The following is a 13791-nucleotide window of genomic DNA, read 5'->3' as shown; positions in this document are numbered from 1 at the left end:
GAACGGACACAACTTGTCCATCAAACATCAGCAACCCTCTGAGTCCCAACGGAAAGAAAGGGAAACAAATCCTGCTCTCCAGATCCCACTCCCTCATGGGACCTCCTGCTCCATGTATCTATAGATCTGCGGCTCAGTTCAGTCACATGAAGACCCATGGCAGAAACTCAGCACCCTGAGGAGACGCCCTCCTCGAATCGAGGGACTGCTGATGATGACAAGATGCAATGTGCAATAGGGAATTGGTGTGGACATCCTGGACCAGGGAGCAGGAGAAGAGAGTGTTGTGAATTTCTATCCTGGACTGCCAGTGATGAATTTTGTAATCTTCTTTGCAGGGTATTAGAAGTGAATTTGCAGACAGAAAACTTCCAAACATCACATCAGAATCTTGTAGAATAACTCAATTCACCAGGACCTAGATAGGATCTCCGTTTTAGAGTCAGCATTGAGTTCCAGGTCATTACCACTCACTGTTTAAAATTTCATTCTCATATCTGCTCTATCGATCTTGCTCAAAACCTTAAATCTGTGTCCTGTCATTCTGATAGGAACAGCTTTTCCTCACTTACCTTGTCTACACCTATTATAATCTTGTACTCAAATCTACCCTCAATCTCCTTCACTCCAAGGAGAAGAACCCCACTTTCTCCAGCGTAAAATTGTAACTATAATCCCTGAACCATTCTGGTAAATCTCTTCTGCACCCTCCTAAGGAGCCTCACATCCTCCATAATGTGTGGTGATCACTGGTTTGCGCAGACCCAGATGTTCTGTGTTCCTGTCTGTGACTCATCACACACCCACAATTGTGCAGTGACATCACCCCCGCTTCCTGGGGATTTCCTCACCTGGGAGATTTTTCTCTGACTCCAGTGTTTCTGATATCTTTTCAGCTGCAGTCTCCAGGAGGAGATTTTAAAACAGAAAACAGTGAAAGTGTTTCACAATTGAGTATTTTTGACCATTGCTCTACACTTTAGAGTTTTTGGTGCTGTGAGAGGTGCTGGTATCTGAGAGAGGTATCTGAGAGAGATGTGCGGGTTAGGTTGATTGGCCAGGTTTAAAAATTGCCCCTTAGAGTCCTGGGATGCGTAGGTTAGAGGGATTAGCGGGTAAAAAATATGTGGGGATAGGGCCTGGGTGGGATTGTGGTCGGTGCAGACTCGATGGGCCGAATGGCCTCCTTCTGCACTGTAGGGTTTCTATGATTCTATGATTCTATGTCTCTGGGGCTGGTCTGACTCCTTTACTGTGGATGTGAATCCATATCCATCCATGGCTCTGTTTCACCTCTGCCCTCCCTGATCACCTAGAATCCATAGAATCCTTACAGTGCAAAAGGAGAGTGCACCGACCACAATCCCACCCAGGCCCTATTCCTCGCATATTTTCGCTGTTAATCCCCCTGACACTAGGGTCAATTGAGCATGACCAATCAACCTAACCCGTACATCTTTGGACTGTGGGAGGAAACTGGAGCACCTGGAGGAAACCGACGCAGACACGGGGAGAATGTGCAAACTCCACACAGACAGTGACCAGAGGCCGGAATTGAACCCGGGTCTCTGACAGTAGTGCTAACCACTGTGCCACCATGCTGCCCACCTCTCTGCCATTGTCTGACTTCCTCTGTGTGTTGGGTGTATTTTAGCTGTGTTTAGTATTTTACTGTTAATCTGCCTACTGTGTCTGAATGAGGTTCCCATAGCTGCCCATTCTCTGACCATGTACTGCTGGCTTAACAGCTTTATCATAGAATAGAATCATAGAATCCCTACAGTGCAGAAGGAGGCCATTTGGCCCATCGAGTCTGCACCTACCACAATCCAACCCAGGCCCTATTCCCGTAACCCCACATATTTACCCTGCTAATCACTCTGACACTAAGGGTCAATTTAGCATGGCCAATCAACCTAACCCGCACATCTTTGGACTGTGGGAGGAAACCGGAGCACCCGGAGGAAACCCACGCAGACACGAGGAGAATGTGCAAACTCCGCACAGACAGTGACCCAAGCCGGGAATTGAACCCAGGTCCCTGGCGCTGTGAGGCAGCAGTGCTAACCATTGTGCCACCGTGCCACCCATTGTGCCACCGTGCCAATCTTTATCTTTATCTTTCCACAGAATCTTTCACAGTCAGGAGTTGTTTTTCCCGTGCTATTGTCCACTTCTCTTCCATTTCTGAGTGTATTTGGACCATCAAGCTCTTCACCATTTTTATTCAATTTAATTATTTCCACACATACTGAAACGTTAACTGTGTTTCTCTCTCCACAGGTACTGCCTGGCCTGCTGAGTATTTCTGACATTTTCTCTTTTTATTTTAGATTTCCAGCAGCTGTAGTATTTTGCTATTATTTTATTGCGGATGTTGCACCAATTCAGAGCCAGTTTGTAACAAAGTGGGTGTTGGTTGTAGAAGTTAGTCCCTGGTCTCCAGTGGAGGTCTTTTTTCATTGACGTCATTGTGCCTGCGCAAGATTTCAATGAAGGAAATTACTGTTCATCCAGTACTGAATGTCAGACAAGTCAGGGCAGTGTGTGAGTTGGAGGGGAACTTGGAGGTGATGGTGTTCACATCTGTCTGTTATCCTTGACCCTTTAAGTTGTTGCTGCTGAGAACTGAACATCCACACTCTCTGGAGTAGAAAATTCTAAAGATTCACAGCTCTTGAGTGAAGAAATTCCTCGGCATCTCAGTCCCATTTGGTCAGCCACTTTTTCTGAATGTGCCCCCATCCTCATTCTATATTCCCCAGCCAGGGGCAACCTTTACTGACCATCTACCCTGTCAGGCTCCTGAAGAATTTTAAATTTCAACCAGATCATCTCTCATTCCGTTAACCTCCATTCATTATCAGAATGAATATTTGGGATCAGAGCGTTGCTCCTTCATCAGGTACGTTCAGACCATATACAGTGTGTCCATCGACATCAAATCCAGGGGCAGAGCTCAGACCATACAGTGTGTCCATCGACATCAAATCCAGGTACAGAGCTCAGACCACACAGTGTGTCCATCGACATCAAATCCAGGTACAGAGCTCAGACCACACAGTGTCTCCATAGACATCAAATCCAGGGACAGAGCTCAGACCACACAGTGTCTCCATAGACATCAAATCCAGGTACAGAGCTCAGACCACACAGTGTGTCCACAGACATCAAATCCAGGTACAGAGCTCAGACCACACACAGTGTCTCCATCGACATCAAATCCAGGTACAGAGCTCAGACCACACAGTGTGTCCACAGACATCAAATCCAGGTAAAGGGCTCAGACCACACAGTGTCTCCATAGACATCAAATCCAGGTACAGAGCTCAGACCACACAGTGTGTCCACAGACATCAAATCCAGGTACAGAGCTCAGACCACACACAGTGTCTCCATCGACATCAAATCCAGGTACAGAGCTCAGACCACACAGTGTGTCCACAGACATCAAATCCAGGTAAAGGGCTCAGACCACACAGTGTCTCCATAGACATCAAATCCAGGTACAGAGCTCAGACCACACAGTGTCTCCACAGACATCAAATCCAGGTACAGAGCTCAGACCACACAGTGTGTCCATCGACATCAAATCCAGGGGCAGAGCTCAAACCACACAGTGTGTCCATCGACATCAAATCCAGGGAAATAGATCAGACCACACACAGTGTCTCCATAGACATCAAATCCAGGTACAGAGCTCAGACCACACAGTGTAACAATGGACATCAAAGCCAGGGGCAGAGCTTCGACCACACACTGGGTTTGGTTTTGCCATTTTGATTCTAAGTACTGAATCTGGGAGTGATTCAGATCCTTGTAAACCTGTTCTCTGGTGCCCCCATGCACACTCTGCCTGAAGAGAAAGCAGCGATTCCGAATCACGGTGTAGGAGTCTGTGGGTGGGGCTCATCGCGCCCAAAATCCTGCAGCTCTGATCGGCGTTTCCAACTGCGCATGCGCAGAAAAATGATAGAATGCTGCTCCCCTACCACATCGCGCCCGGGCTGGAGAATACCTCCCCCTGGCCCCCACAGACATTGCCCTTCCTCCACAGCATTACTGACCCCCTTATCTCCCCACCGCCTCCCCCCCCCCCCACCGCCACTCAGACCGATCACAACCCCCTCCCCTCCTTCCCCCTCCCCCCCTTCCCCCCAACAATCTCTGGCAGAGAGTCAGCGGACGCCCCCTTCCCCCTCACTGATGTCAGGCAGAGAGATCCACCCTCCCCCCTGCAGGTATCAGGCAGGGTAATTCCCCCTCACTCCCACCCCCGGATCCTCCCGCACAAAGCTGCCATCTCCTCGACTCCGATGGCTGTGTGACACCTCCCTCTCTCACCCCTGTCCCCAATCACTGAGGCTCTGATCCACCCCCTGCCCTCCTCCCTATCAACACACCTGCAAGTGCTTACTTGCCTTCCCCTCAATGCTAACAAACTGCATGGAACTTGCTGGAATGTTCTGCCAAACTGCTGCAGCTGATCTGCCCTAACGAGGGGCAGCTCCATTAAAAACCCAAGAATGGACAGGCAGGCAGGCAGTGCAGGAAGAAGATGAGCACACGACCGCTCCCCGATTTTCTGAGGGCGACTTGGGGAGACTGCTGGTGCAGCAGAGGCAAGGTGGGACACCCTCTTCACCCCAGGAGGATGCAGACCAAGGGGGGGCTGATGGAAATGCAGCCCGGGATGAAGTCGCCGCCTTGGTCAGTTCCAGGGCACTGGCCCCCCCGAACTGGGAAGCAGTGCTGCAAAAAAGACAATGACCCCATCCGTGCTGCAAGGGTGAGGGGTGAAACCCATTCTGCATCTTCCCCATATGTCCGCAGATCCTCCCATCCCCAGCACCCTGCATGATTCCAGCTCCTGGCCCCCAAGCACCTCCTTCCTATCCCCCCAATGAGCCCCACTGTGTTTGCCCTCTCAGGGCCACCACCTGATACTCTGCAGGAGTCACGCCACCATTTATTTCATGACTCCTTCTGTCTCCACAGAAGGAGACTGAGCACGACACACGTGAGAGAGCGAAGACAGGGGGTGGTGAGCCAGACCTCCGGGTCCTCACCCCCTTTGAGGAGTGGGCGCTGGAGCTCTCCAGAGAAGGGGAGATGTGGGCTGCCAGTGACAGCATGGTTCGGCTGCCATCAAGACATGAGCACCTGTCATTCCTTCAGTCACTTCGGGGCAACTTCTCAGGGGCACGAGGTTCGGATGCAAGGGGCAAGGTTCAAAGGAGATGTACGAGGCATGTTTATTTGCACAGAGGGTAGTGTGTGCCTGGAACTCGCTGCTGGGGGAGATTGTGGATGCAGATACGATAGTGACCTTTAAAGGGCATCTCAACAGCTATGTGAATGGGATGGGAATAGAGGCATATGGTCCCAGGAAGGGTAGGGGGTTACAAATCAGATGGGCACTTGGTCGCTACAGGCTTGGAGGGCCGAAGGGCCTGTTCCTGTGATGTAATTTTCTTGGTTCTTTGTTCTATGTTCAATGGAGACATGTGACTCCTGTGTTTGGCATCCCGGATTCCTCTCCCTCCCTTGCATTGAGCCTTGTGTCCTGTGCTGCAGAGACAGAACTGGATGCCCTGGGGGATTCTGGACTACAGGCCCCGGTTACAGCTCCCGCCCTTCCTGGTCCAGGCAGCTCGGATCAGTTCTCGGAGGGTGTGGGTGAAGGGACTCTGAGGGTGACACTGTTTTGGCGTCAGCTGTCACCTCACAACTCACCATCCCAGATACTGACACGTCGCTGGGTGCAGTTAGTGGTGAGGCTTCTGGGTCACTCTCTGGTGCGCATGACACATCTGATAATGTACATTGGGTGGAGGAGGGAACTTCCGAGGCCTCTGGCAAGTGGGGGCCTGCCCGCGGCAAGGACTCAGCTGGCCCCAGGCTACATGCTGGTTCTCTGAGATCACTTCTCCCTCAGCTGCTGGAGATGCAGCAACAGAGCCAGGGGATGCAGGAGAGGCTGACGGCCACACTGGACTAACTGCGAGGCTGTTGGGAGGAGTCCCAAAGCTTTCAGGTGGACCAGCTATTGCCTGTCTTGTGTGATTCCCAGGCCAACACTGCAGTGAAAAACCTGGGGCAGGGGATCCTCACCATGAGTGGCAGGCTCCAAGCGATTCTGAGTCCCAGCAGGCCACAGCTGAGGGACTGAACAGGCTTCTCGAGATTCTGCAGCCCATGGCTGAGAGACCCGAGAGCTTGCAGGAGACCCAGCGGGACAGCACTGAGACACAGCGGGCTATAGCAGCAATCCTTGAGAACGTGGCCCAGTCTCAGAGGGCCACGGCTGAGAGCTTGCAGAGTGTGGCCCAGTCTCAGAGGGCACTTGCTGCGACCATTGAGAGATGGCCGCCGACTCGAGTGGCCATCGCAGAGGGGTCGATCACCATGGGTAGGACGCAGGTGGTCCTCCAGGACTGGCAGTGCCAGGTGACACCGTAGCTTCTGGAGCTCACTGCAGAAGCACCACTGTCCCATGGAGTGACCCGGGGCCAACAGGAACTCCAAGGGAGGAGGAAGGGCTCGAGCCCATGGCGGGGCCTTACAGCCAGGAGACTGTGGCAACACCGTCTGACTCCCCCCTTCCTGACACCGGGGAACTCAGGGACAGCGGGATGAAGAGGATGTCACGGAAACATCCCAGACACCGAGAAGTAGGCCAGGGCCTTCAACGTCCAGGGCCCCCTGAGGAAGTCCGCCATGGCAGCTGGCCCCCTCCACCTCTGATGTACAGTCTGGGGAGTCACTGAGACATCGTGGTCGGCCACGTACGGTTAGGGAGTTGTAGTTGGACTGAGATTGCACGGGCGAAGGGCTGCACTAGTTAAAAAGAAATGTCAGCACCTTAACGTTTTCTGTTCACAAGTTTTTTATGTTACAACAGCTTATCTAAACACCTTTATTGTAAATAAAAGTTTTTTTGCCACCCAACTGTGACTAATTGTCTCGATTATGATTTCTGTCCCATTGATGATCACCCGACGGATCCTCATGTTGATGTCAGTTGGGGAGGCCCCTCAATGCCATGTCCCTGAGAAAAGGAAGACATTGGTTTCACAGACCCCACGGGCGATTCCTCCCATAGCCCACCCCACTCCCCCAAGGGCCCTGTATGGGGGTTTCAGATCCCTTACCCACTACACAGACGTGGGCCCAGGTGCCAGTGTGCATGTGGAGCTCAGGTAGGAGTCAGACTAGTTTGCACCAGAGCATCATCATAATGGTGTTTAGCGAGTCGTCATCACCCTCCTGCCTGCCAAAAACCCCACTAACACAGAGTACCCAGACCCACCACTCTGGTGTGACAATGTGCAGGATATATAGAAGGTATTTTTGGCAGGGGAGGTGGGGGAGGGGGTGAGAATGGAACCCACAATCACCATCCCCTAGCGACTGAACCACCTGGTTATCAGGGCCTCCCTTGTTGCCCTCACATGCTTCATCTGAGCTGTCAGCCCTCCACCACCTGGCTGGTGTTCCAAGGTGTGCTCTTCTTCCTCCTCCTCCGGCTGCTCATCCTTCATGTCCTCTTTCTCCTCCAAGAGTTCACCTCGCTGCAGAGCCAGATTGTGCAGGGCACAGCACACCACCACTCTGCGGGAGGAGATCAGGGGGCTGTACTGGAGGGCCCCTCCGGATTGGTCCAGGCACCGGAATCGCGTCTTGAGGAGCCCAATGCACCTTTCCACTATCGCGCGGGTGGCTCCATGGGCCTCATTATAGTGGATCTCTGCCTCAGACACAGGCCTCTGCACAGGCGTCATCAGCCATGTCTGAAGCGGGTAACCCATATCACCCAGGAGCCACCCCCGCAGCCTGGGCTCCTCCTCGAATGCCTCTGGGATGGCTGAGCTGACGATGAAGCTGTCATGAACGCTGCCTGGATGTCTGGCACAGACGTGCATGATGGTCATGTTATGGTCACACACTAGCTGAACCTTCAGGGAGTGGAACCCCTTCCGATTAACAAATCTTTGTGGATTCTGTAGGGGGGCCTTGAGGGCGACGTGCGTGCAATCGATTACCCCCTGCACGTTCGGCATCCCCGCAATGGCAGCGAACCCTGCAGCCCGGGCTTCCTGATGGGCCTGGTCCAGGTTAAATTTGATGTACTGCCCAGCCCAGGCATACAGGGCTTCAGTGACCTACCTCACACAGGTGTGCACGGAAGATTGGGAGATGCCACAGACGTTTCCGCGAGGGGTCTGGAAAGAACCAGTCGCATAGAAGTTCAGAGTGGCCGTCAATTTGACAGCCACTGAGAGTGGGTGCCCCCCACTGCCTCGAGGTGCCAGGTCCTGCAACAGGTTGCACAGGTGTCGCATGGTCTCCTTTCGGAGCCGGAGACGGCGGCGGCACGTGGAGTCTGACATCTGCTCGAAAGACACTCGTGCACGGAACCGCCGGGGTCTCCGCTCCTTCCTTCTCCTACACCCCCCCTCTGGGTGAATGGCGGACACCTCCTCACTCTGGTGGTCGTCTCCCTTTGGTCCTGCAAGTGGTAAGGCCCGGGCCTCCTGTGCCCGCAATTCATCCTCCTGCTCCTCTTCCTCAGCTTCAGCAGCAACCAAAAGAACAGCAAGATCGATTGGTTGCATTGCAAAATCCATCTTGTCACTCTGAAAGGGGAGGGGGGGGGGCGAGAGAAGAGGAACAAATATGGAAGTTATGCAACGCTGCTTGCCCCTAGCACATCCACAATCACAGCCCCCCCGCCCCCCAATTCCCCCAGCCACATGCTCCCCACAATCACAGTTCCCCCACCTCCAAATTCACCCAGCCACATGCTCCCCACAATCACAGCCCCTCAATTCCCCCAGCCACATGCCCCCCACAATCACAGCCCCTCAATTCCCCCAGCCACATGCCCCCCACAATCACAGCCCCTCAATTCCCCCAGCCACATGCTCCCCACAATCACAGCCCCCCAAATCCCCCAGCCACTCGCTCCCCACAATCACAGCCCTCAATTCCCCAGCCACTCGCTCCCCACAATCACAGCCCCTCAATTCCCCAGCCACGTGCTCCCCACAATCACAGCCCCTCAATTCCCCAGCCACTCGCTCCCCACAATCACAGCCCCTCAATTCCCCAGCCACGTGCTCCCCACAATCACAGCCCCTCAATTCCCCAGCCACATGCTCCCCACAATCACAGCCCCTCAATTCCCCAGCCACATGCTCCCCACAATCACAGCCCCTCAATTCCCCAGCCACATGCTCCCCACAATCACAGCCCCTCAATTCCCCCAGCCACTTGCTCCCCACAATCACAGCCCCTCAATTCCCCCAGCCACATGCTCCCCACAATCACAGCCCCTCAATTCCCCAGCCACTCGCTCCCCACAATCACAGCCCCTCAATTCCCCCAGCCATTCGCTCCCCACAATCACAGCCCCCCAATTCCCCAGCCACATGCTCCCCAAAATCACAGCTCCTTGCAAAGTTGAGAGGCTGCAGCAGTGCAATTTACAAGGGCTTTGTGCACATCCTTCAGCTGGAAGTGAGCTGAGTGCACTAGGACCCAGCAGCACTGCAAGACCTGAGGTCAGTGCTGAGACCCGGGTCCGTGCTGTAAGACAAATATCGAAGACCCTGCAGAGCAACAGCCCCCACACCCCCCCCCCCCCCCCCAACCACACACACACTCGCAGAGCCGCCACCGACCCGAGACAGAAAATGGCCACAATAACAGGACACCCATGAGTAGCAGAGAGCTGTCGGACGCCATGTACTTACCTCCTCGCTAACCCTCACTGATGAAGTGCCCGAATCAGACTTACATTGAGCATGTCTGGTTTGTGCTGATTCGGGATTGGTGAACGCGGTGGTAAAGGGGCAAGTGCTGGTAAAGTTGGGCGGGCAGCCCATTAATTCTATTTAAATGCATGCAAATACATTGAAATCGCCATTGCGCCAGTTTCGGGCATTGGTAAAGGAGGAATCGGCATGGACGCGGATTGTGCTATTCGCCTCACACCCGACTCTACCACGTTTTAGTGCCTGAAAATGGGCGCAATGAAATGGGAAAATCACCCCCTCAGTCTTTTTCCCAGGGTTGGGGAATCGAGAACTGGAGGGCATAAGTTTAAGTTAAGAAGGGAAAGAATTAATGGGAACCTGAGGAGCAACTTTTTTTTTCTTTACACAGAGGGTGGCACGTATGTGGAATGATCTGCCACAGGAAGTGGTTGAGGCAGCGACATTGACAGCATTTAAAAGACATTTGGACAGATACATGGATTGAAAAGGTTTAGAGGGATATGGGCCAAATGCAGGTAAATGGGATTAGCTTGGATGGGCATTTTGGTCAGTGTGGACCAGTTTGGGCCAATGGGCCTGTCTCCGTGCTGTAGATTCTGTGATTGGATAACCGACTGAATCCCTTCCCACACACTCCCCAGTGTGAACTCGCTGGTGAATCACACCAGTCCCAGAGCCATGAAACCTCTCACAGGTAACAGAGCACAGCACTAAAAACTCTGAACGGCGGCACGGTAGCACAGTGGTGAGCACTGCTGCCTCACAGCACCAGGGACCCGGGTTCAATTCCAATCTCGGGTCACTGTCTGTGTGGAGCTTGCGCGTTCTCCCCATGTCTGCATGGGTTTCCTCCGGGTGCTCCGGTTTCCTCCCACAGTCTGAAAGACGTACTGGTTCGGTGCATTGATGCGAACAGGCACCGGACTGTGGCGACTCGGGGAATTTCACAGTAACTTCATTGCAGTGTTAATGTAAGCCTTACTTGTGACTAATAAATGAACTTTGAACTTTACTGAATTGTAGAAGAATGTTCAATAATACTCACCTCTGGAACAATTTCACTGTTTTCAATTTTAAAACCCCCTACTGGAGCCTGCAGCTGGAAAGATATCAGAAGTACTGGAATCAGAGAATAATTGCAGTCATCAAATCTTCTAACTCCCTGTAAAAGGAGATTACAAGAGTCATTTGTCAACTGTGGTTAGAAATTATGAGATAAACATTTTTCTTCGTTTGAGATTGCTGTGTAAATCCTCCCCTTGCAACTCCCTGTTAAAAGAGTTACCAAAATCCATCAGTCAGTCCATGGCCTCAGCAGTACAAGGTACTGGTGAGGCCGCAACTAGAGTACTGTGTGCAATTTTGGTCCCCTTGTTTGCGGAAGGATATATTGGCCTTGGAGGGAGTACAGAGAAGGTTCACCAGGTTGATACTGGAGATGAGGGGGTTAGCTTATGAGGAGAGATTGAGTAGAGTCGTTGGAGTTTAGAAGGTTGAGGGGAGATCTTATAGAGACATATAAGATAATGAAGGGGCTAGACAGGGTAGAGGCAGAGAGATTCTTTCCACTTAGAAAGGAAACAAGAACTAGAGGACACAGCCTCAAAATAAGGGGGAGTCAGTTTAGAACAGAGTTGAGGAGGAACTTCTTCTCTCAGAGGGTATTGAATCTCTGGAATTCTCTGCCAATAGAAGCAGTGGAGGCTACCTCATTAAATATGTTTAAGTCACAGGTAAATAGATTTCCGATCAATAAGGGAATTAAGGGTTATGGGGAGCGGGCGGGTAAGTGGAACTAAACCACTATCAGATCAGCCATGATCTTGTTGAATGGCGGGGCAGGCTCGAGGGGCTAGATGGCCTACTCCTACTCCTATTTCTTATGTTCTTATGGGTAGAAATTTGTAACATTCTCTCCTCCTGTTTCCTGGTGTAGGATTATTTAAGATTACTTACAGTCTGAGGATTTGGGGTAGACCATTTAGGATGGAGGTGAGGAGACATTTCTTCACCCAAAGAGTGGTGAGCCTGTGGAATTCATTACCACAGGAAGTAGTTGATGCCAAAACATTGAATGTATTCAAGAGGTGGCTGGATATAGCATTTGGGGCGAATGGGATCAAAGGTTATGGGGAGAAAGCAGGATTAGGCTATTGAGTTGGATGATCAGCCATGATCGTGATGAATGGCGGATGAGGCTCAAAGGGCCAAATGGCCTCCTCTTGCTCCTATCTTCTATGTTTCTAAGTATGATCAATATGTTTACATTGGGAGCAGATCAGACAAGTTCCACTTGGCTGATTCCAAGCACAAATGTGTTTGTTTTATGAAGAAAGTTTGGGCCGGGTGCATCTGTACTCATTAAATTTTAGATAAATGAGAGATGAACTTACTGAAGCGTGTAAGATTGTGTGTGGGTGCTTGACAAGGTAAGTCCCAAAAGAACGTTTCTCCTCAACGGGGAATCTAGAACTGCAGGTTAATTTAAAAATAAGGTTCGAAGACAGAGATGAGGAGAAATTGCTTCTCTGAGGCCCAATAGAGTCATAGAGGTTTACAGCACGGAAACAGGCCCTTCGGCCCAACTTGTCCATACCGCCCTGTTTTTTTAAACCTCTAAACGAATCCCAATTGCCCTCATTTGGCCCATGTCCCTCGATATCCATCTCATCCATGTAACTATCTAAATGCTTTTCAAAAGACCCAAAATTGTACCCACCTCTACTACTACCTCTGGCAGCTTGTTCCAGACACTCACCACCCTCTGTGTGAAATAATTGGTCCTCTGGACATTTTTGTATCTCTCCCCTCTCACCTTAAACCTATGCCCTCTAGTTTTAGACTCCCCTACTTTTGGGAAAAGATATTGACTATCTAGCTGATCTGTGCCTCCCATTATTTTTAGACCTCTATCAGATCAGTCCAAAGATGTGCGAGTTAGTTTGATTGGCCATGCTAAAATTGATGCGTAGGTTAGAGGGATTAGCGGGTAAATATGTAGGAATATGGGGGTAGGGCCTGGGTGGGATTGTGGTCGGTGCAGACTCGATGGGCCCAATGACCTCTTTCTGCACTGTAGGGTTTCTATGATTCTATGATAGATCACCCCTCAGCTTCCGACACTCCAGAGAAAAAAATCCCAGTCAATCCAGCCTCTCCTTATGACCCAAACCATCAAGTTCCAGGAGCATCCTAGTAAATATTTTCTGCACTCTTTCTAGTTTAATAATATCCTTTCTATAATAGGGTGACCAGAACTGTACACAGTATTCCAAGTGTGGCCTTTCCAATGTCTTGTACAACTTCAACAAGACGTCCCAACTCCTGTATTCAATGTTCTGACCGATGAAACCAAGCATGCCGAATGCCTTCTTCACCACTCTGTCCACCTGTGACTCCACTTTCAAGGAGCTATGAACATGTCCCCCTCGATCTCTTTGTTCTGTAACTCTCCCCAACGCCCCACCATTAACTGAGTAAGTCCCTGCCCTGGTTCAATCTACCAAAATGCATCACCTCAAATTTGTCCAAATTAAACTCCATCTGCCATTGGTCAGCCCACTGGCCCAATTGATGAAGATCCCTGTGGAACAACAGCCTGTGGAATTCTCTCCCCCAGTGAGCAGTCAAGGCTGCTTCATTCAGTATATTCAAAAATGCGTTCTCCACCATTTCAACTGCAAGGCAGTCATGGGTTAGGGAAGTCGGCGCTGGAGGAAAAGACAATGATCAGATGAGACATGAGTTTAATGAATGGTAGAGCTGCCTCGGTGGGTCGAACCGCCTCCTCCTGCTCCTAATTCTGATTATCTTTTTCTTCTGTTATTCGGATGGCCGCACACTCGCCCTGCAGCACCTTCCCCCCTCTGAAGGGAGCATCCATTAACCCGTCAGTCATCTCCTGGTCACCGGGACCCCGGAGCTCCACCCACTGCGGATGCTGGAATCTGAAACAAAATCAGAAAATGCTGGAAAATTTCAGCAGGTCTGACAGCATCTGTGGGGAGAG

At 51.3% G+C, this 13791-nt stretch overlaps 2 protein-coding genes across 2 annotated transcripts in view; both read left to right on the top strand.

Moving 5' to 3' along the window:
• Nucleotides 1-13791, top strand: part of LOC144483022 (uncharacterized) — a 1062789-nt gene that overhangs the window by 418457 nt on the left and 630541 nt on the right. The gene's annotated exons all lie outside the window — the stretch shown is intronic.
• LOC144483058 (uncharacterized) overlaps nt 1-13791 on the top strand; it is a 231231-nt gene that overhangs the window by 80995 nt on the left and 136445 nt on the right. The gene's annotated exons all lie outside the window — the stretch shown is intronic.

The sequence above is a fragment of the Mustelus asterias genome, unplaced genomic scaffold (genome assembly GCF_964213995.1).
Source record: "Mustelus asterias unplaced genomic scaffold, sMusAst1.hap1.1 HAP1_SCAFFOLD_44, whole genome shotgun sequence".
NCBI classification, from domain to species: Eukaryota; Metazoa; Chordata; class Chondrichthyes; order Carcharhiniformes; family Triakidae; genus Mustelus; species Mustelus asterias.
Note: the sequence above shows the minus strand (reverse complement) of the source record. Positions and strands in the feature narration are given on the sequence as shown.